The 23840-nt window shown below is 48.1% G+C and overlaps 6 non-coding genes across 6 annotated transcripts; all 6 read left to right on the top strand.

Annotated features, from left to right (window-relative positions):
* The first annotated feature begins 3345 nt into the window (after positions 1-3345).
* TRNAS-GCU (transfer RNA serine (anticodon GCU)) lies at positions 3346-3427 on the top strand. The gene has a single exon. It is a non-coding gene; the product is annotated as a tRNA-Ser (tRNA).
* Positions 3428-12620: 9193 nt separating this feature from the next.
* Positions 12621-12702, top strand: TRNAS-GCU (transfer RNA serine (anticodon GCU)). The gene has a single exon. It is a non-coding gene; the product is annotated as a tRNA-Ser (tRNA).
* Positions 12703-13919: 1217 nt separating this feature from the next.
* On the top strand, positions 13920-14001 carry TRNAS-GCU (transfer RNA serine (anticodon GCU)). The gene has a single exon. It is a non-coding gene; the product is annotated as a tRNA-Ser (tRNA).
* Positions 14002-14094: 93 nt separating this feature from the next.
* On the top strand, positions 14095-14176 carry TRNAS-GCU (transfer RNA serine (anticodon GCU)). Its single transcript has one exon. It is a non-coding gene; the product is annotated as a tRNA-Ser (tRNA).
* A 9384-nt stretch (positions 14177-23560) lies between these two features.
* TRNAS-GCU (transfer RNA serine (anticodon GCU)) lies at positions 23561-23642 on the top strand. The gene has a single exon. It is a non-coding gene; the product is annotated as a tRNA-Ser (tRNA).
* A 93-nt stretch (positions 23643-23735) lies between these two features.
* On the top strand, positions 23736-23817 carry TRNAS-GCU (transfer RNA serine (anticodon GCU)). Its single transcript has one exon. It is a non-coding gene; the product is annotated as a tRNA-Ser (tRNA).
* Positions 23818-23840: the final 23 nt, after the last annotated feature.

The following is a 23840-nucleotide window of genomic DNA, read 5'->3' on the forward strand; positions in this document are numbered from 1 at the left end:
CCACAACTTAGGGACTTCGGCAGGGTGTGTGCCATTCGTGAGGAAGCTCCCTGGTCTTGTCATAGAGGGTTACTTCTCCTGCACTTCTGGTCGACTTGTCTTTTGTTACTTCAGCTATTGTAATGTCCAATGGCGCGTGTTTTGCATTTATGCGCTTAATACTGTGCAAGAGAGAGCAAATTTCTTTTTGAGTTTAAAGCATCATTTCCATGTGGAAAAAATGATAGCCTGTGTAGGGGATTTCAACTGCGTATTGAATTCTGAGGATAGGTCTACGCGACGCGTAGTTTATGACAAAAGCAGCGATATCCTCGCACAAATTATACATGAGTTCGAATTAGAAGATGTCGCTGAGTGTTTTCGGGCTGACCGAGACGTGATGTACAGTCACTTTCAGGGCACAAGTCACGCACGATTAGACCGGATCTATCTATCATACGATTAAGTAGGAAAATGCCAGTGCTATGCAGTTACGGCCATATCATTCTCGGACCACTGCCTGGTAAAATGCAGGGTAGGCAGCAAGAAAGAACGAAACAAATTCGTTTGGGAACTGTGGAAAATCTATGCTGAGCTGCTACGGGATGAAACTTTTAATGAAAAGGTAGTGGCTGCTCTCAATTCTTTTGCAACGGACAGTTCTGTAAAGTTTGGCGAGGAATGGGAGTTGTTGAAGCAAACCATTAAAATGAAAGCAATTGAAAGAAGTAGCGTGCTGCGTTATGGACAAGAGGCCAGAGAAAAGGATATAGAAACATTGCTGGAAAAATTGGCGACGCTGGAATGCACTCAACCGGGCGCTTATCAAGACGATATGCGCGCTGTTAAGAAAAAGCATGAAGTGTTCGACGAAGAGCGCTATCGAGGCGCACTCGTGCGTGCTAGAGCAGAAAGACTAACATGCGGGGAAACGCCAACGAAAAGAGCACTGGGACTAGAAAAAAACATTCCAGACGTAAGCAGATTGAGGCCATCGAATATGAAGGGCTGGTATTAACCGATAACAATAACATAGGGCATGCGTTCTTTGAGCATTACAAAAAAACTTTCTGCATTCAGGCCGGTCAACATGCACGATTTCAATAATTTATTTTTGCAACGAATGCCACAGCTGTCGTCTGAAGTTAAAGAAACCTTAGAACGACCATTAACAGAACATAAAGTGATGAAGGCCATCGAAGACCTGAATCCTGGCAAGTCGCCAGGTCCAGACGGTCTTTGGGCCGCCTGGTACAAATCTTTTAAAGGCCACCTAGTTCATATCTTAACCGACGTTTACAACGAAGCATACGAACTGAAAATACTTCCACCATCTTTTGGCCAGTCCCATACCGTACTAATACCGAAAACAGAAGACACCGAAAAGCTCAAGCAACTTTCCTCCTACAGACCCATAGCGCTTACTAATTGCGACTACAAAATGTTGATGAAGGTGTTGGCACGACGGTTCCAGTCAGTTATTAAAGAAGTAGTCGGCCCCCACCAGACGTGTGGCATTCGCGGCAGAACCATTTTAACTAACATTCATAAGACCAAGTTTTAGCTGGAGTGTTGTGACGCCATGTGTGGTGCAGTAGTGATCCTCCAGCTTGACTTGGCGAAAGCGTTTTATTGCGTTTCACGCGAGATATTGCTCACCATCCTTCAACGCGTTAATTTTGGCCACATAATCACTGAGGGGGTGACCATGGCGTACCGGAGCTGCTATACCAGACTTATAAATAATCAGACGTTGGAGGCCCCCATTAACGTGAAGCGCTCCTTTCGCCAGGGTTGTCCACTCAGTCCACTCCTGTTTTGTATTTAAATAGAAACGCTATGTCACGCCATCATCGAAAATGAATGCATTAAGGGATCTTCAATCAGCAGAGGTGAAGCTATTGGCATACGCTGACGATGTGGCTGTGTGCTGTAAAGATAAGCAAAGTGTATTGAACACTGTGAGCATCGTTAGACAGTTTGGTAACGCCACTAATAGATTCGTGAATTGGCAGAAATGTTTGGGGTTTTGGCATGGGAGATGGCCGTCCACACCAGACCACTTCTGGAATGTAAACTGGGTCACGACTCCAGTTAAGTACCTTGGCGCACCCCTTGATGCCTACAAGGACAATAGCGAGTACTGGAAGGAGCGGACAAAAGAACTGAAAGAAAAGGCCGACCGATGGAACGCGGTTCACTTGTCCATGTTCGAGTGAGCTACAGCGTGCAACATGTTTCTCGTGACAAAGATCTGGTACGTGATGCAGCTCCTACAGTGCTCTCGGATTAATGTGCAGAAACTGCACCGTGTGTTCGCTGTATTCGTGTGGGCATCGAGCTGGGAGCGATGCAGCCGAGATAATCTCTTCCGACGTGTGAAGGATGGTGGTCTGGGGTTGGCGCACCTCTTTTTGCGTCAACTGGTGAATAGATTCTTCTTGTTTCGAGATACAAACGACCCATTTCTGCGCACGATGATCCAAATGAGGCTGTCAAGATCACTTCCCGAATTCGTTGTAGGTACGGAAATAATGCCAGGAGCAGTCCATGGTTTCTTTAGTGAAATAGTTCAGAGTGTTTCTTTTTTACGCGTTCGTTTTTCAAGTGCATATTTGTGGAGTGCAAAACGGAAAAAGCAATATCGTGATTTGTGCGACAGTCTCTTGCCTGCACCCATGTACAGAGTCGTGTACAGTGGAGGCCCAGGCCTAGACGTATTGAAAAGAGTGAAGATGATGCCAGTTCAACCAGCCACGAAATCGTTCTTTTTCAAATTACACAGCGACACTTTACCTGTTAAAATCTTCTTGGAACAACGTGGGTTCTACATGCCATGGGGAACACATTGCCTTATTTGTAAACAACCAGAAACCATAGAACATATCTTCATTGACTGTTGGGAAGGGGTTTTTTCTGAGACGTGCTGCAAAGGACTCTACAAAAGTAGTTACCGATAGATCCCCACGGAATCAGGTTTCTGCCAGTAAGTGACGACGAAGGTTTTCCGTACGACGTCATCAGGCTTACGGGCCTCCACTGTTTATGGCACCCAAGAATGGCGGGCTACCATTGTGCCCCGGATGCCCGACCGGCGCGTGCATACTTCCGGGAATGCATGCAATGGTATGTGGAAGTGCAGAAATTGCAACTGCCTGTTCCTGAGTGGCTGTCCAGGGTTGAACGCCTGACAGCACTCAAGGAATTTTAATAAGACAACGTCATTCCATAGTAGCCGACAGCAACGCATGTGTATAGTACTGTTTATTGTTCGATTTTTGTATTCATTCCTGTTTTGTTTTGTCTTTTTGTATATCTTTTAAGGAATGTTTGTTATGTTGAGGACTTACAATAAGGGAGAAAAGGGGCGAGGTGGCCGAGTGGTTAAGGCGATGGACTGCTAATCCATTGGGCTCTGCCCGCGTGGGTTCGAGTCCCACCCTCGTCGAACTTTTTGCGCTTTTTGTCCCTGAAAACTACGCTGAGTTGATGGCGCAGATGTAGGATTGACTGAGATCTTACGAGAGGTACCCAACGTCCGGGCGAGGTGGGTCGGCGATATGGCCACAATGAAAGCGTCTGCGTGCGAACCTACGCAAACGTGGCCGGAGTCAAAGCAAGCGATGAACTGTCGACGGAACATCTAATGGACGGGGCAGACGCGGCCGAAACTACCCCCGAGGCAGACAGCTCGCGAACTATTGGTGCAGCAAACGTGTCACATGTGAAGCAAGAGGCTGCAGTCATTATTGCGGAAGACACAGTCATCGCTTCAACAGAGTCTGTAGAGACACTGGCGATGGGCGCTCCAACAAGCCAGTACATTGCACCTGGCGCGAGTGTCGAGCAAAGCCCTGAGACTACAGACGTCATTATGGCAAGTGCCAGCAGCCCTGCACCAAAACGACTCTATGAGGACGGAAAAGAAGGGCACAAGGCCGACCAGAATGCAACGGATGAGCCGCCTGGGAAAACGACACCCCATCGAAGGACTACATTTAAACCCGCACCGAAAATACCACTCGAGCCACGGCCCGAGCGGAAACCGCCGGCCCCGCCGGCGACGTGACAAGGTGTCGAGCCTTCTTTTTCTCCTACCGGACACTATCAGCGGAAGGGATCGGAAAGACAGTGCGTTGACGTCGTCACGGCGAGATCTAAATTCTAATCAAAATGGCTGGAACAACTGGGATTTTCTATAAAAATGTGAGTGTTTTGCCGTCTTGTGATAAGCAAGGTATACTATGCGGTTTGTGTTTATTAAAAAAATGGCTGTTACTCCCCAAACGCCTCTTTATGTAGGCACTCTTAACGTGCGGGGCCTGTCGACACGGAGAAAACAATACCAGCTGACTCGACTTTTTGTAGAAAACGAATTGGACGTAATTGCCATACAGGAAACGAAGATCGAAAGTCAGGAAGGAACAAGCCGCATGGTTTAACCTTTTAGGGCGTACTACAATGTATGCGTTGCGCATGCAGTAGGTGCAGCCGGTGGTTGTGCGCTGTTCCTGAAGCACACCACAGGCATATCTGTTGATAGTGTGTACGCGTGTGACACTGGACGACTTATTGTACGTGACATAACGTTGAAAGCCTAGAAGTTACGAATAGTTTGTTTACATGCCCCAAATGCATCAAGTGAGCGCCGATTGTTTTTTCGAAAGTGTTGAACATTATCTGAATTGTGACAGGGCAATTATAATGATGGGGGACTTTAATTGCGTATCCAGAGTAGAAGACAGGACAAGAGATGCACCGATACGAGATGCGAGTGTGTCGGTACTAAATGTGCTGACTGAAAGTCACCTGTTAGAAGATGTAGGGTGCTTCCTGTCAAATGGCACATTGCCTCGGTTTACCCACTACCAGGGGGACAGCCACGCTAGATTAGATCGTGTTTATGTTTCGGCAGATTTGGCACCCGTCTGCAAAAAGTATGACATTCAAAATGTTTTCTTTAGCGACCATAGTTTGGTTGTGTGTGCGCTAGGTCCGAGGAAACCGGCAAAATTTAACTGGCAGCTGTGGAAATGCAATGTTCAACTCCTCAATGATGAGGTATATTTGAAGGAAACAAAAGGAAAAATTGGAGACCTACTGGCAAATGAACCGGAGTGTTGTGCGGACGCATGGGAACATTTTAAGGAAAACGCAAAAATCTCAGCCATCGAAAGAGCCGGGGCATTGCGGAGGAAGCAAAACAAAGAAGAAACTGGGCTCCAAAGCCAGCTTGATTTTTATTTGAATGCAGAAGCTACAGCCCCGGGTAACTTTGCCAGAGAAATAAAAGAAATTAAAAACAAACTAGAAATTATTAATACAGAAAAGTACAGGGGCGCAGTTGTACGAGCGCGTGCGGAAAAAATGTATATGGGTGAAACCCCGACCAAACGCGCTCTATCAGATGAAAAAAGCTATGCGTCGCGCAACGAAATTAAAGCGATAATGTACAGAGATGAAGTTGTGCAAGACGAGGAACTGATACGTCGCGCATTTGTTGATTAGTATCGTGATTTAGTAGGCCACGAACCACAGATTGTGGAAGGTTTTCAAAGCGATTTCTTGAGACACATGCCAAAACTTGAAGCAGAAGTTAAAACGAATCTCGAAGCACGAATTAGCGTTGCAGAAATTGAGGGGGCAATCGATGAATTGAGTACAGGGAAATCGCCAGGCCCTGATGGTTTTGGCTCAGAATTCTACAAGGCTTTTAAAACGGAGATAGCAGTTGTCCTGCATAACGTAATCAAGGAGGCATACAGAACAAAGAAGTTGCCTCCTTCTTTCAGGCAGAGCCATGTTGTACTTTTTCCAAAGACAGATGATCCAGCTGCCTTGCTCTATGTACGAGCGTATCGACCGATAACCCTAACGAACACGGACTACAAGATGTTCGCTAAAGTTTTGGGTAGGAGACTGCAAAGTGTTATAACCAGGCTTGTGGGGCCGCATCAGACTTGCGGCATAAAAGAAGGTCCATTGTAACAAACATACACGTGGCTAGAACCGTCCTGGAGTGCTGTGATGCGTACTGCGGGAAGGTCGCCTAGGTACAACTGGATTTAGACAAGGCATTCGACAGAGTTGTGCATAAAGTCCTTTTCAACATTCTAGAACACATCAATGTCGGGAAGGTCCTATCAGAAGGTATAGAAATGTGTCACGCAGACATTTCTAGCAGGATTAAAATTAATAAATCATTAACTGCCAGTTTCCAGATAAAGTCCTCTGTTAGGCAAGGATGCCCTTTGTCTCCTTTATTGTTCGCGCTGTACCTGGAGCCTTTCTGTCTGAAAATGATGTCATCGAGTGCAATAAAAGATTTTACGTTGAGCACAAGCGAGGTTAAGCTACTTACGTACGATGACGATATTGCAGTTTTCTGTTCTGACCAAGACAGTGTCAGGAATGCCATCAGTGTGGCGAAGAGTTTTTGTAAAGTGACCGGAAGCGTTATCAACTGGAGCAAATGTTTGGGCTTTTGGCATGGGGATTGGGACGATACCCCGGACGTCTTTGAAAGCATGCAGTGGATGGTTTCGCCAACGAAATACCTCGGGGTCCCTTTAAATCACTACAAAGACACTAGTGATTATTGGAGAAATGAAACGGAACAAATAAACGAAAAATCGACCAAATTTGGAGGGAGACACTTATCTATATTTGCAAGGTCAACAGTATGTAACCTTTTTCTTGTAGCCAAGATTTGGTACGTTCTGCAAGTACTGTGTGCGACGAGAGCAAGCATTCAAAGACTCCACAGAGTTCTAGCAGTGTATATATGGGGATCAACTTGGGAACGTACAAGCCGTACAAATTTATTCCGGTCAGTGAAAAGTGGCGGACTGGGCTTGGCGCATTTGTTTCTAAAACAGGTAGTGTCCAGATTTCTCTTTATGGGAGAGCAAAGCAATGCTTTCCTACGTACTGTGATTCAAATGCGATTGTGTGACGTTATGCCAGCGTTTATTGTGTCGTCTGATCGGGTTGATGGGCCGAAAGTACGAGGCTTCCTGCGAGAAGTCGTCTGGTCTTACGAGTTTCTCGTAGCACGGTTCTCATTACAGTATCTAAGCAATGTCACACGAAAGAAACTGTACAAAGATGTTGTTGATGTATGTATGCCAGAACCACTGTATCGCACCATGTTGTCAACAGGAGCAGGCAAAGACGTACTGAAAAGGGTGAAGCGGATGCCAGTACGGTCCACGGTGAAAACGTTCTTCTTTTACTTGCACACCGGAACTCTGCCCGTTAAACCGTGGTTAGAGCAGAAGGGTATCTTCGTGCCTTGGACGATAAACTGCTTATTGTGCAAGCAACCAGAAACTATCGACCATATTTTTCTTGATTGCGTAGATGCCACCTTCTTATGGGACATACTGCAACGTACTTTAAAAAAAGAGTTACCGATTACCACATATGGCATCCGCTTCCTCCCAACCGATAATGATGAAGGGGTACCGCATGACATGTTTATGGCTTTATGTCTTCACAGCATCTGGAAAACGAGAATGGCAGTGTATCATGCAGATATGAACGCACAGCCAGCCAGAGAGTACTGCAAAGAAAGTATTGCGTTTATTCGTGAGATGTATAAAGCACAGATTGATCCACCAGCATGGATACCTGTATTAGATGCTCTTGTACACCTGAAGCGGTTTTAAATACCCAAGCTTACCCAAAGCGGGCAAGCGTTTTTAATTACCCTATGTAGTGTGGATTTGTGATGGTATTGCTTTGTCTGAGAAAGGTAATAATAAAAAAAAGGGCGAGGTGGCCGAGTGGTGATTCTGCTTCCGGCCACCGAGCGTGACGGACGCATGATGACGGGCTCCGTTGGAGCGGCTTCAGCGGCCTTTTCTAGCCGCGAAAACAGGACGATGGAACAGGAGGGCACCTACCAAGTTGTTCTGCCAGGTCTGCCAACAGGTCGTTATGTTTTAAATACAGTTTTTTTGCACGCTGATATTACGGCGCGACCGTACCGGATTGAAGATTTCCGTGACGCATTGGCACCGCATTCGCTTCTTCCGGATGTTATCGCCCTGGGGGCGTATCGCATGAGCCATGTCTGGGCTATCACTTTCAAGGACGCGGACGCGGTGAAGAAGATCTCGAGCATCGGGGAGCTGCGTGTAAAAAACCGGCGCTGCCTGGTGATTGACCCGGCGAACCAGGACGTTCGACTGAAGCTCCACTGGCTTCTACACAATGTGCCTGATGAGGACGTGCGTGTCGCCTTTGCGCCCTATGGGAAAGTTACCGAAGTAGGCCGGGAGCGCTGGCGTGTGCAAGGTATGACAGAGAAGGGATCAACCACCCGGCTTGTCACCCTCAAGTTGAAAGCGGGCGTGAAGTTGGATGACTTGCCACACCAGCTGAGCGTTGGCGGTGAGTTGGCGCTTGTCGTGGTACCAGGCAGACCCCCGCTGTGCCTTCGGTGTCGCGGTACGGGCCACATCCGCAAGGAATGTCGAGTCCCGCGTTGCGGAACCTGCCGACGCTTCGGGCACGAAGACGACCAGTGTACTCGCACTTACGCGAGCATTACAGGCCCGGGAACCAGCGAGGACTCGTCCGAGATGCTGATGGACGAGGCGGATGCTGAGGAAGCAGCCCGTGTGGGTGGACAACCACAGCGCCAGACTCGGCCATCATTCACGACTCTGGTGAAGCAGAAGGCGGGGCCGTCCGGCGCAACAGATGGTAGTGTACAGGCGCAGCATAAGCCTGAACAGGACGACGATGACAAGGCAAAGGAGGCGGCGAAAGCCGCGGACGCTAAAGAAAGCAGCGTGGAGACCCCCGGCATTGATACCATGGAGACGAACCAGGAAGCGGCGAGCACCATTGCTGGAAAACGTCCGCATGAAGAAAGCGGAGACGTCAAGCTGCAGCCTGGCGGTAGCGGCGATGAGCCTCCGCCGAAGGCAGGGGGACTGAGACGCTCGTCTTTAAAACCGCGGCCGAACATTCCGGCCGACACGCGGAAGGCGGGGAAACCGCCTCCGTAGTAACACAGTGTCCTGGTCGGTGTCAGCGCCGGTTGTGTTGGTTGACCGGTGTCAAGAGGTCCTGGCAGTCGTGAGGAAGGCTACGTCAACCATGAAGGTAGGCACCATGCGGATAGAGGCGTTTCTTCTTCTAAGACATGGCTTTTAATCTTGTTGCTCCACTTCGAGTTGCGACCTTGAACGTCAGAGGTCTGGGAGCAAGAAGGCGACAATACCAGCTTAATCGCCTTCTTCTGGATAACGATATTGATATAATTGCTTTACAAGAGTCGAAAATAGAGAGCCAAGAGCACACTGACCGCATGGTGTCTTCCTTTCAAGCAAACTTTCATGTTTGCGTTTGTCATTCTGTTGGGACGTCGGGTGGGTGCCTTGTATTCATACGCAAGACGTTAAGAGTGAACGTAGAGGCTGTATTTGCATGCCCAAGTGGTCGCCTTTTGATTGCTGATTTCACATTTTCGAATTTTTGTTGGCGAATTGTTTGTGTATATGCTCCTAATGTAGAAAGCGAGCGTAAAATTTTCTTTGAATCCCTTGAGCCATGGTTGAATGGCGACAAGTTTTTGCTTGTACTGGGAGACTTCAACTGTGTGTGCGCCGCAGCTGACAGAGTGAAGTTTAGGCCACTGAGAGACAAGAGCTCTGAAGTTTTGAATACTTTTGTGCATGAGTATGGTCTCGAGGATGTTGGCAATGTGTTTTCCACTGGGACCCACCCAGAATACACGCACTTTCAGCGGGAGAGCCATGCGAGACTAGACAGAATGTATGTATCTGTCGATCTTATGCCGCTATGCTCAAGTTATGACGTTAAACCTGTGCCTTTCAGTGATCATTGCCTTGTGAGCATGACTTTAGGAATGAAGGGCAGGAAATCGCGCTTTAACTGGCACTTATGGAAATTAAACACAAGGCTTTTGGAGGATGAAGGGTTCATTACGCAAGTAAAGACCAAGCTAGACAAACTGCTAGACGCGCAGCCAGCTTGTTTTGCAACTGAATGGGAAGGGTTCAAAGAGTGGGTAAAAATGAAAGCAATAGAAAAGAGCAGCGTGGCTCGCTATAAAGAGAAAGAAAAAGAAAAAGAAATGAACGGGCAACTTGAATGGATGCTGAGCATGGAAAATAGCGCGCCGGGAACTTTCACGAAAGAAATACGGGAAGTGAAATGCCAGCTCGAAAGAATCGACGCCGACAGGTATAGGGCCGCCGTCATACGCGCAAGGTCTGAAAAATTGTGGGCTGGCGAAACGCCGACAAAACGAGCGCTATCAGACGAGAAAAGATACGCTTGCCAGAAAGAAATTAGGAGCATCCGATTTGACGGCCGGACTTCGGAAGATGCGAGAGACATTCAGTGTGCTATAGCCGAACATTTCACAGAACTTCTTAGCAATAAGCTCGAGACCATAGAAGGCTTCCATGTAGACTTCTTGAGGCTGGTGCCAAGACTAGATGATGAAATTAAGGAACGTCTTGAACTGCCTATAACTTTACAGGAGATAGAAAAAGCAATAGACGACCTAACATCTGGGAAAGCTCCTGGGCCAGATGGGCTAAGTGCGGCCTTTTATAAAACCTTTCGGCTTCCTGTTGCACAGTGCATGCTCCATGTGATAACTGAGGCTTATGAGCGCAAACGGGTTCCATTGTCTTTCAATACGTCCCACATCGTTCTAATTCCCAAGACTGATGATCCGGAAGAACGACTGTTGGTGGGGTCATATCGACCGATTAGTCTCACCAACGTCGACTACAAAGTATTTATGAAGGTTCTAGCAAAAAGACTGCAGTCTGTGATCACGAAATTGGTAGGGTCTCACCAGACGTGTGGAATTAAAGGCCGTAGCATCGCTACAAATATACATGTCGCACGCAACGTATTAGAGTGTGTCGATGCAGTTGGCGGTCAGATAGCAATGATGCAGCTCGATTTGGCGAAAGCCTTTGACCGCGTCTCCCATGAAATCCTTTTTTCCATCCTGGAACACTCCAAACTAGGGGCCATTATAGTAGAGGGCGTAAAAATGGCCTACAAGAACTGTACGACCCGCATTATAGTTAATGGCGATCTCACTGACAAACTTGCTGTACGTTCTTCAGTAAGACAGGGATGCCCGCTTTCCCCCTTGCTTTTCGCAGTGTATTTAGAGCCACTATGCCTGGCAATTATCAACTCTGACCGAATTTCAGGTTACAGACTGCAGTCATCACACGTGAAAGTACTCGCGTATGCTGACGATATAGCGGTGTTTTGCGCTGATAGACAGAGCATCTGTGAAGCGACAATTGTGATTGAAAAATTCTGCGCTCAGACTGGAAGTCAGATCAATTGGGGAAAAAGCTCCGGTTTTTGGCATGGCGAATGGGACGTAACACCGGGTTGTTTTTCTCGGCTTCGATGGTCCACCTTGCCAACGCGGTATCTAGGAGTACCTCTGGATTGTTATCGGGATCCCAGCTCGTACTGGAAAGAAGAAACTTCGAGAATAAAAGAGAAAGCGGTCGCGTGGCAAGGAAGACAGCTATCAATGTTTTCCCGTGCCTCTATCTGTAATGTCTTTTTAATTTCGAAGCTCTGGTATGTCATGAATGTGCTGTGTGCGACCCGAACAGCTATTCAAAAAATGCATCGTGTTTTTGCTGTTTTTATTTGGGCGTCCACCTGGGAAAGAACCAGCCGAACTAACCTGTTTGTTTCCGTTAAAAGCGGAGGCCTGGGCCTGGCGCATCTTTTTTTGCGTCAAGTGGTCTCGCGATTTATGTTTTTGCGTGATCAAAGTGATCCCTTTCTAAGATCTGTTATGCAAGTGCGCCTACAGAGACTGCTCCCTGGAAGGATAGTCTCCTGTGATAACATGTGTGGTGCTGTGACAGGATACTTGCGCGAGGTTGTACTTTCGTGCAAGATGTTGGAAGTACGTTTCAGCCCTGAATACCTATGTAATGTCAATAAGAAAAAGCTGTACAAAGCGTTGGTTGACGTGATGTTGCCAGTACCCATATTTCGGACACCTTACTTTGGAGGCCCAGGGCAAGATATTTTAAAAAGAGTTAAGAACATGCCCGTTAGACCTGTGGTCAAAACCTTTTTTTTTAACTGCATTCCGGTACGCTGCCTGTTAAAACCTGGCTGCATGATAAGGGTCTTTTCGTGCCATGGACAACAAACTGCTTGTTATGCAGGAAGCCCGAGACAGTGGAACATGTTTTCCTAGAATGTTGGGATCCAATTTTTTATTGGGATGTCCTTCAGAGGACGATTAAAAAGGAACTACCTTTAAGTCCTTACGGCATCCGGTACTTATCAGTTGAAAGTGAAGAAGTACCCTACGATTTAATTATGCTTCTTGGCCTCCACAGTTTGTGGAAAACGCGAATGCAGGTGCGACATGCAGACATAAATACAAGATCCACACGTGAAAACTTCATCGAAAGTGTTGTTTATCTTCGCGAATGTTTCAGGGCTCAGACTGATCCACCAGAGTGGATATCACTGTTTGATGATTTGTCACAAATGAAAAGTTTTTAGCACCACTCGCGTCAGTCCAAGTGTGGCTGAAGTGTTTTATCATGTTACTTTGTGTTATGCGTCCAAAAACGGCAATAAAGAAAAAAAAAGAGGTGGCCGAGTGGTTAAGGCGATGGACTGCTAATCCATTGGGCTCTGCCCGCGTGGGTTCGAGTCCCACCCTCGTCGAACTTTTTGCGCTTTTTGTCCCTGAAAAATACGCCGACTTGATGGCGCAGATGTAGGATTGACTGTCTGTTTTTGCAAGAGCGACAGTTTGTAACGTCTTTTTAGTCGCCAAGTTATACTACGTTATACAAGCGTTATATTGTTCTAGAGTAAATGTGCAAAAGCTGCACAGAGTGTTTGCGGTGTTCATCTGGGGTTCAACCTGGGAAAGGTGCAGTCGAACAAATCTGTTCAGAAGAGTGAAGGACGGGGGTGTGGGTTTGGCGCATCTTTTTGTTCGACAACTGGTCAGCCGATTTTTGTTTTTCCGCGATGTGCGCGATCCTTTTCTGCGCACCGTATGTCAGCTCAGATTGACCGATGCATTGCCGGCACATGTTGTCAGTACGGCCGGCATGACCGGAAGACTTCGTGGCTATTTTAAGGAAGTGGTAGACAGTGTGCGTTTTCTTACTGTTCGTTTTTCAAGTGATTACCTGTGTCAAGTGAAAAGGAAAACGCTGTATAAAGATGTGTGTGACATTGTTTTCCCAGTGCCGTTATACAGAGCCATGTACAGTGGAGGGCAAGGACAGGACGTCCTTAAACGGGTTAAACGCATGCAGGTGCCACCAGGGGTAAAATCCTTCTTTTTTAGGCTCCACACTGGAACCCTGTCCGTGAAGACGTTTATGGATGAACGAGGCTGTCTCGTACCCTGGGGTTCTCACTGCTTGATCTGCAAGAAGCCCGAAACGATAGATCATGTGTTCTTGCACTGTTGGGCTGCTGTGTTCTTCTGGGACGTCTTGAAGCGAACCCTGAAGAAAGAATTACCCGTAAACCACCAAGGGATCAGGTATCTGCCTATTAAGGATGAAGACGGGGTCCCATATGACTTCATTATGTTGAATGCTCTCCACTGTATATGGCGGGCGCGAATGGCTGGGTACCACTGTGATCCCGACGCACGGCCGGTTCATATATATTTCAGAGAATCTATGTCGCGGTTTGTTGATCTACAGAAAATGCAAGAATGTCCACCGGATTGGCTGTCGAGGCTAGAAGCTCTCACAGCCATGAAGGAATTTTAATTTGACAACGCCGGTCCTATACAAACGGATGGCATTATTGTAATTTTTTTTCTCGCCTTTTTGGATTTCTGAGATGCGTGTAATATTTGTATTTTCAGTGTTATGTCAAAGACCGGCATTAAATAAAAAAAAACCTAATGTCCTGGCGAGGTGGCCGAGTGGTTAAGGCGATGGACTGCTAATCCGTTGGGCTCTGCCCGCGTGGGTTCGAGTCCCACCCTCGTCGAACTTTTTGCGCTTTTTGTCCCTGAAAAACACGAACAGTTGATGGCGCAGATGTAAGATTGACTGAGATCTTACGAGAGGTACCTAACGTCCGGGCGAGGTGGCCGAGTGGTTAAGGCGATGGACTGCTAATCCATTGGGCTCTACCCGCGTGGGTTCGAGTCCCACCCTCGTCGAACTTTTTGCGCTTTTTGTCCCTGAAAAACACGCACAGTTGATGGTGCAGATGTAAGATTGACTGAGATCTTACGAGAAGTACCTAAGGTCCGGGCGAGGTGGCCGAGTGGGGTTCCACTTCCGGCCACCGCAGTGAACGGACGCGGAATGCCTTGCTCCGTAGAAGCGGTTACTGCAGCCCTCGGCCGTGGCACCAGGTGTACGGATAAGCCTTACCCGGATTATCAAGTTGTTTTGCCTCATCTGCCTTCAGGTACATCAGTTTTGTATGCAGTATTTTTGCACGCGGATGTTAAAACCAGGCCGTATCGGGTCGACCACTTTCGAGATGCGTTCGGGCATCTTGCACTGCTGCCGGAAGTGGTGGCTTTTGGCGCCTTCCAAATGAACTATGCATGGGCGGTGACCTTCCGTGATGAAGCTTCGAAGAAAAGGATGCTTGCGGCAGAAACATTCAACGTGAACGACCAGCCCTGCGTCGTTTATGATCCCTGCAACCAAGGCATCAGACTGAAGCTTTATTGGCTGTTGCATTTCGTTCACGACGACGAAGTTCGAGCAGCGTTAACCCCTTACGAAAAGGTTACAGATATCACCCGAGAAAAGTGGCGAGTACAGGGATGTAACGATTAAGGGTCCACCACCCGTTTGGTGACACTCTTGCCAAAGCCTGGAATTACAGTTGAAGACTTGCCTCATCAGGTGCGCGTCGCGGAAAACTTAGCGCTCGTGCATGTACCAGGAAGGCCCCAGTTATGCCTCTGGTGCAATGGAACTGGACATATCAGGCGCGAGTGTCGCATACCACGCTGTGCATTCTGCCGACGATTTGGCCATGAAGAACAAGACTGCGTGCGATCCTATGCAGCGGTAACAAGCCAAGTTAAAGGCGACGAGATGGCTGAACACATAATGTACCATGCTGATGCCGATGCAGCATCCCGAGCAACGACCGAAGAACCGGCGGCAGACAGCACACCTTCTGAGGCGTCTTCACTTCCGGAAAACACCACTGGGCCCGGTGGCAGCCAATCTGGTGAGGTAAAGAGCGTGCTGGTTGGGAAGCCGACTAACGACCAAAATGTCAATGAGAGAAAGGACGCGATTTTAGTAAGCGCACCAGTGACGACCGCGAAAGATGAGCCCGAAGGCATTGAGGATGTTGAAATGACAGCAGCCGCTAAAGCAGCTGCAAAGAGGCCTCGTGAGGCCACCGATTAATCTCAATGTACACACGAAGCATCGAGCAGCAGTGAGCCGTCGCCGAAGACCACTATAACGAGGCGACTGGGCCTCAAACCAAAGCCGAAGATACCGCCTGATAGGCGGACGCCTTCAACATCGTCGTCGCCTTAGCGGGGCGCGAAGTGTGTTCAGCCAGCCTGTCCTCAGTATAAGACGTTACCTAGCGGACAAGTAGAATGTGACCTGTGCTGGTTTTTGCTATCACTGCTTGTCCAGGTGTGGGTATCATTCCGGCTGTTTGCTAATTTGAAAATGGCTGTTAATCTGACAGTTCCCCTTTGTGTAGCTACGTTGAATGTGAGGGGTTTGGCATCCCGCAGGAGGCAGTGCCAGTTAAGTCGTCTCTTGTTGGAAAATGACACTGACATAATCGCAGTGCAGGAAACCAAAGTAGAAAGCGAAGAGAAAACGGACAGAATGGTCGAGCTTTTCAAGGATAGGTATAATGTATGTGTGTATGTATGTATGTGTGCCAGAGGCACTTCGGCGGGTTGCATGATACTTGTTCGAAGATGCACCGATACTGTAGCGCAATCTGTAAAGTCCAGTGATGATTGCAGGCTACTCGTTATCGATTTTACGTTTTGTGGCCTCAACTGGTGTGCAATTTGTGTGTATGCACCGAATAAGATTAACGAACGCGTAGAATATATAGAAAACCTAAGAACCTGCATGACGTACGAAAGAAACTTAATTTTATTTGGAGACTTTAATTGTGTGTGCAGGCCGCAAGACAGAGCCAACAGATTGACTTACCGCGATAGAAGTGCGACACTGTTAAACGCGCTTGTAAACGAGTTTGAGCTGGACGACGTTGGTTGCATTTTTGACGGCGAAGAGTACGTACAGTATACACACTACCAAGGTGTAAGTCACGCTAGACTAGATCGCATATATGTTCCTGCAGTTGTCATACCACACATTACTACATACAAAGTAAAGACCGTCACATTTAGCGATCACTGCTTGGTGATAGCGACACTTGAAACCAAGACAAAAGCGTCCAAATTAGTTGGAATTTGTGGAAATTAAACGATACACTGTTGGATGATGAAATTTTTGTTAAAAAAGCAAAGGAAAAGATAGAGAAAATATGTTCGGTTGAAACTACTAATTTCACAGCACTTTGGGAGCAATTTAAGATTGAAGTAAAGATTGCGGTGATTGAACGAGCTTGCGTGCTGCGCAGCATTGAAAAGCACCAAGAGAAAGAACTGAGGAGCACGTTAGATTATATGATTGTGGTTGAGAGTGCTACCCCTGGACACTTTAGCAAGGAACTACGTGACCTTAAAAGTAAGCTTGCAGTGATTGATGAAAAGAAATATCGTGGAGCGATCGTCAGAGCACGAGCTGAAAGACTATGGCTAGGGGAAACGCCTACTAAGCGGGCACTCGGGAAAGAAAAAAAGGCAAGCAGTAAAAAAAGAGATAAAAGAAATAAGATATAAAAATGATGTGACGCGTGACAAGGAACTGATAGAGAAAGCGTTTGTTGAATGCTATCGAAAACTGTTAAGCCCAAAAATAAAAGATACAGAAACCTTTCGAAACGAATTTTTGTCGCTCATGCCAAGGCTAGGCGATGAAGTAAGACAAACGCTTGAACGGCCAATTAGTCTGAATGAAGTGAAACAGGCCATTGATGAACTAAGCACTGGCAAAGCACCTGGGCCTGATGGACTAGGGGCTGCCATTTACAAGTGCTTCAAGGAAGAACTGGCACAAGCGTTACATCACGTGATAAATGAGTGCTATGAACAAAAAAGAGCACCTTTGTCTTTTAGAAAATGTCATGTAGTACTCATTCCAAAGTCGGATGGTCCCAGAAAATTGTTGGCTGTTGAGGCCTATCGACCTATAAGTCTTACGAATGTAGACTATAAAATATTTACAAAGGTGCTAGCCAAGAGATTGCAGAGCGTTATCACACACCTCGTATTACCTCACCAGACATGTGGCATCAAAGGAAGGACAATCTGCACAAATATACACACCGCTAGAACTATCCTAGAATGCTGTGACATGACTCAAGACAACATAGCTATGATACAACTGGATCTTCAGAAAGCATTTGATAGAGTTAATCATGACATACTACAGTTATTACTAGAACATTGTAATGTAGGTAGCGTTATCACCGAGGGCATGAAGATGGTGTATGAAGAGTGTGCAGTAAACCTTATAATTAACAACACCGTAATTGAAAACATTCCAGTACTGTCAGGTATAAAACAAGGGTGTGCGTGTTCGTCTCTTTTTTTGCACTTTATTTGTAACCCTTATGTTTAAAAATTCGCATAAATAGAATGGTGCATGGTTACTCCTTTTACGCTACTGAAGTAAAGATACTGGCATATGCCGATGACATAGCCATATTCTGCAAAGACAAGGACAGTATTAAAGAAGCTGTTAAGGAAGCTTCATCATTCTGTAGTGCTACCGGAAGTGCCATTAGCTGGGATAAATCTCTGGGCATTTGGCATGGAAATTCGGTGCAAGCACCTGAGGCGTATGCAAACATGAAATGGACAAGTATTCCTGCTAGATACTTGGGGGTTCCTCTTCAGCATTATGGAAATACTGCAGAATACTGGGCAGGAGAGACAGAAAGGATCACGGATCAGTCTGAAAAATGGGGAGGGCATAACTTTTCTATGTTTTCCCACGCCACAGTCTGTAATGTGTTTTTTGTTACAGAAGTGTTTTATGTACTTCAAGTGTTCAGTATGAGCAGAACTTGTGTCCAAGAATTACACAGAGTGTTTGCCACCTATATATGGAATTCTACCTGGGAACGCACCAGTCGCTCAAACTTGTTCCTTGCAGTGTGACACGGAGGGCTTGGTCTGTGTCATTTATTTTTGAAACAAATAGTTTCAAGGTTTTTCTTTATGAGAGACCAAAGCGATGTTTTCTTGCGTACTGTTATACACATGAGGCTGTGTAATCATATACCGGATTATATTGTGTCATAAAATGCAGATACGCGTGGAACATTGAGCAGTTTTTGGCGCGAAATAGTGTCTGCATATCAAGTACTGAAGCCACGGTTTTCCTTAGAATACTTGAGCGCAGTGGCACGTAAACGATTGTACAAAGATCTAATTGATGTTTTTTTACCAATACCGTTGTACCACTCCATCTATCAACTAGGACCAGAACGAGACGTATTAAAACGAGTTCGAAAAATGCCAGTAAGAGCGTCATCTAAATCATTCTTTTTCCAACTGCACACGGGTACGCTCGCTGTAAAACCGTGGCTTCAAAGCAAAGGTATCTTTGTCCCATGGGGATTACACTGCCTGATATGTCGAAAGGAGGAAACGATAGAGCATATCTTTTTGGACTGTCACGATGCTGTTTTCCTGTGGGACATCCTTAAACGGACAATTCAGAAAGAGTTGCCAGTAACACTTTGGTATCGGATTCTTGCCATGTGAAGATCCAGATGAAATGCCATGCGACATGTTCGTGTTACTGTGTTTGCATAGTGTGTGGAAAACGAGAATGGCGGTCAGAAATGTGGATGTCAACGCAAGATCGGCCATGCAAAATTTCACTGAAAACTGTGTGTACATACGAGATGTTCTCAAAATCTAGAGGAACCCACCGGATTGGATACCTGTGCTCGATAAGCTGGCTTATCTGAAGCCATTTTAGCTTAACCCTTGTTGTGCCATTACCACAAGCCCGGATTCCGAATCTGCAAGATGCGGAATCTATCCTGCGAGCGCCCTAATTCTCCCTTCACAAGTCAAGATGCTGAGCCGTCAGGCAGCGCGCGGGAGAAGCCTCGGCGAGCCGCAAGTTTGGACATGTCAGCGTGTGCCAGACAGCCCGGCGCCGCACCTCCCTTTGCCTGGAGGTCACCGCGCGCGCGAACTTTGAACCGGGTGGCCAGCGCGGTCGCTGGTTGGACCCCTCGGACGACCGTCGTGTGCTGACTTTGTATTGGGCCGTTTGAGTGACAATGGTCCTCGGGGATTATAAAAGCAGCGACACGCCGCCTGAAAAACAGGATCCGCCGAGCCACCGGGAGAGAGTGTCGCTCCCGACTGGGGTGAGATGTGTCACGCGTTTTCGCCGGACGTCGTCGTGCGAGAACAGTCGCGTTTGTTGTGAGCACTCGGCCCCAGTGCCGACCCGTTCATGTCCTGTATGATAACCTGTATATAATGTATAAAGTCCCTTTTGTTATTCTCATCGACGCCAGGCTCGGAGTCTTCGCTACCAACGCTCTGTCACGAAACGGGTGACGAGCGCTACGGGACCACAAAGCCGTAATCGTGGTGCAGCGGTGCAAGTTCGTAACACTGGCGGCACCGGTTAGGAAATTCGTAACACTGGATGGCAGCTACGGGATTGACCGGCATCAGCTACCTCGGCGCGGTGAGTGCCTGAAGTTTACCTCAAACACCAGACTTTCTTTGACACAGGTTATAGTAGCTTAAGGAAGGATTTGGTGTTGCATTGTGATAACCTTGTGTGTTTCAAGCCTAGTAAGAGTGTTTTGAAAACCAGGGGATGCTGAGGGGGTAAACAGGGCAGTGTGTGATATACTTGCATATGTGTTACTAGTAGTGTTATAGTAGCGTACGGCAGGTATATTCAAAAAGGGTAAACAGCAGGAGGACAGTGTGAACGATGGAGAAGTACAAGGTGAAGGAACTTCTCGAAATTTGTGAGGAGTTGGGCATTGAGTTGGGCTCAACTAAAAGAAAGAATGCGATCCTTGAGGTCATGAGGACTGGGGACGTAACGGCGGAGGAAGCCGCAGAGGCCTGGGCGGATATCAATGAACGACGGGAAAGGGAGGAAAGGAGAGAACAGGAACGTCGCGAAGAGGAAAAGGAGGAAAGGAGAGAACAGCAACGTCGCGAGGAGGAAAAGAGGGAGAAGGAACGTTGCATGGAGGAAAGGAGAGAGATTCGTGAGCACGAGCTTAAAATGAAAGAGTTGGAGACCCGAAATAGCTCGCCAGCGCCTAGTCTCACTTCTAATGTTCCAAGAATACGCGATCAACTTCCACCCTTTGTCGTCGGAGAGGATATGGCCAAATACCTCGTGAAATTTGAGCACGTGTGCGAACGGAATAGCATTGAGCGATCCCTCTGGGCACAGAATCTGTTAGCGTTGCTTCCTGGGGAGGCATCAGACGTAATAACTTGCTTATCGAAAGAGGCGTTTGAGAGCTACAGTGATGTGAAGGAAGCGCTACTGCGGAAGTACAAATTGTCGCCCGAAGCTTTCCGGCAGAGGTTCCGGTATGCAAAAAAGGGTAAGGAGTCGAATGTTGACTTCGCGTTTCGTCTAAAAGCCGACCTGGTGGAATGGCTGAAGGGCGAAGAGGTTTACGACGACCGCGACAAAATTGTCGAATGCATCGCGTTGGAGCAGTTCTACCGTTGCATTGATGAGGATGTCCGGCTCTGGCTGCAAGATAGGCTAAAGGATGTTAAGCTAAACAAGGCAGCAGAGTTAGCGGAAGAGTATTACACACGCCGCAGCTTGCACAGCAAGGCAGTGCGCGTAGAAAAAGCTGATAGGAGAGATTGGTTTTCCGGGAAGCCCGACGAACGGAAGCAAATCACGCGTCGCGAGTTTCGGGACGACGAATCCCTTACCAAAGAAACTGTAAGGGAAGTACAGAATGCATCTCAGAATGATGACGATGGTCCGAAACAGCGAAACGAAATGACCCGTTCTTTTGAAAAACGGAAACCGTTAACCTGCTACAATTGCAAAAAGCAAGGGCACATCGCTGCAAGCTGCCCAGAGAGAATTGCTTTTGCAACGATACAGGAAACTCACAAGAACATACGTCTATTGGAGCCCTATGTGCAGGAAATTAAGGTAAACGGCAAGAAGTGCCGAGCACTGCGGGACTCTGCAGCAACTATGGACGTTGTTCACCCGTCTTTCGTCTCCTCGAGTGATTTTACGGGAGAGTGCGTTAGGATACGGCAAGTGGCCGAGAAGGAGAGTGTCTGTTTACCGATCGCAACGGTTATCATTGAAGGAGAGTTTGGAAAACTTAACACCGAAGCCGCTGTGTCAGCCGCCCTCCCGGAGCAATTTTCCTACCTCTTCTCCAATAGCTCGGAGCAGCTGCTGAGGGATCAGGGCAAATCATTCTTTGCCGACGTGGCGTACATGGCCCCCACGCGATCCAAAGCGCGCCCGCTGTCGAGGGAACTTGACTTAGCGTCGGTGAGCGAAAGGCGGTGCGGCACACGGACCGATCACGGTAACTTGAGTGGCGAGCAGTCACGGGAGAGGCAGAGCTCGGAGGCTGGCCTAGACGAGCGGGTCCTGGAAGTGAGTGGGAGTGACGCGTGCAGTGCTAGCCGCGATATAGACTCGACGCCGCAATTAGGCGACGCGGGCTCCACACTCGCTCCGGTTTCCGCCAGCCGGCAGGAGCAGGCTGCAGTTGAAAGAGAAAGTCTGATTCGCGAGCAACAGGAAGACTGTTCATTAGCCGATCTGAGGAAGAGCGTCAAACGGGGAGTGAAAAAAAAGAGGGTTTCATTTGGCAAAGAATCTGGCTTATTGTACCGCCGCTACACGGATAAGCAGGGTCGCAAATATAAGCAGCTTCGGATTCCGCGAAAATATCGCCGGGAAAAATGAATGACCTCATTTGCTTCCTCAGTGGTATGTTTTCGGTCCAAGTGATTTCAAGGGGACCATTCCATTTGTAATTATTATTACTGATTAATAATTGTTTCTATTTTGTTGTGTTGTTGATTTGAAAACTGATTGTTTGAGCCTTGTGTGCTAGATCGTACACCTGCCTCTTGTTGCAGCGGGAGCAAAAAGAGGGATAGCGATTTAGTTAGGTTGATTTGGATTATGGCCTTGTCTGGTGTTTGACGGGAGACAGAGGGCACTTGTTCGTGTTGGGTGTTGCCTTTTGCCGGTCGGTTTTGCAAGCTGCAGAACGACCAAGCGGGACCAGTGGCGAGAAGCAAGGTCTTAGGAACGACCCGAGCGGAGCTGGTCAAGGTGCCTTGGCGACGACGCGGTGAGCAGAGCTCCTGTCCTGGCGAGTCGGACCTGGGCACGTGAAGTTACCTGGCGTCCCGACACTGGACGTGAACTTGGACGAGCCTGACGAACGTGCGCGCCTGGCATCCGAGCCACGTGGAGGCAGCTCGTCTTCCCGGCGCCTTATCTGAGGGCGGGGATGCTGTTGTGCCATTACCACAAGCCCGGATTCCGAATCTGCAAGATGCGGAATCTATCCTGCGAGCGCCCTAATTCTCCCTTCACAAGTCAAGATGCTGAGCCGTCAGGCAGCGCGCGGGAGAAGCCTCGGCGAGCCGCAAGTTTGGACATGTCAGCGTGTGCCAGACAGCCCGGCGCCGCACCTCCCTTTGCCTGGAGGTCACCGCGCGCGCGAACTTTGAACCGGGTGGCCAGCGCGGTCGCTGGTTGGACCCCTCGGACGACCGTCGTGTGCTGACTTTGTATTGGGCCGTTTGAGTGACAATGGTCCTCGGGGATTATAAAAGCAGCGACACGCCGCCTGAAAAACAGGATCCGCCGAGCCACCGGCAGAGAGTGTCGCTCCCGACTGGGGTGAGATGTGTCACGCGTTTTCGCCGGACGTCGTCGTGCGAGAACAGTCGCGTTTGTTGTGAGCACTCGGCCCCAGTGCCGACCCGTTCATGTCCTGTATGATAACCTGTATATAATGTATAAAGTCCCTTTTGTTATTCTCATCGACGCCAGGCTCGGAGTCTTCGCTACCAACGCTCTGTCACGAAACGGGTGACGAGCGCTACGGGACCACAAAGCCGTAATCGTGGTGCAGCGGTGCAAGTTCGTAACACTGGCGGCACCGGTTAGGAAATTCGTAACACCCTCCAGCCATGAAAAGGCTCACACGTCTTTCATTGTACTTGTAAAATTGTATTTATGAGTTCTGTGCCAAACCGGTAATAAAGAAAAAAAAAAGAAGGTGGTCGAGTGGTTAAGGCGATGGACTGCTAATCCATGGGGCTCTGCCCGCGTAAGTTCGAGTCCCGCCCTCGGCGAACTTTTTGCGCTTTTTGTCCCTGAAAAATACGAACAGTTGATGGCGCAGATGTAAGATTGACTGAGATCTTACGAGAGGTCCCGAATGTCTGGACGAGGTGGCCGAGTGGTTAAGGCGATGGACTGCTAATCCATTGGGCTCTGCCCGCGTGGGTTCGAGTCCCACCCTCGTCGAACTCTTTGCGCTTTTTGTCCCTGAAGAATACGCCGAGTCGATGGCGCAGATGTAGGATTGACTGAGATCTTACGAGAGGTCCCGAATGTCTGGACGAGCTGGCCGAGTGGTTAAGGCGATGGACTGCTAATCCATCGGGCTCTGCCCGCGTGGGTTCGAGTCCCACCCTCGTCGAACTTTTTGCGCTTTTTGTCCCT

Source organism: Dermacentor albipictus, chromosome 1 (assembly GCF_038994185.2).
Source record: "Dermacentor albipictus isolate Rhodes 1998 colony chromosome 1, USDA_Dalb.pri_finalv2, whole genome shotgun sequence".
In the NCBI taxonomy this organism is placed as follows: Eukaryota; Metazoa; Arthropoda; class Arachnida; order Ixodida; family Ixodidae; genus Dermacentor; species Dermacentor albipictus.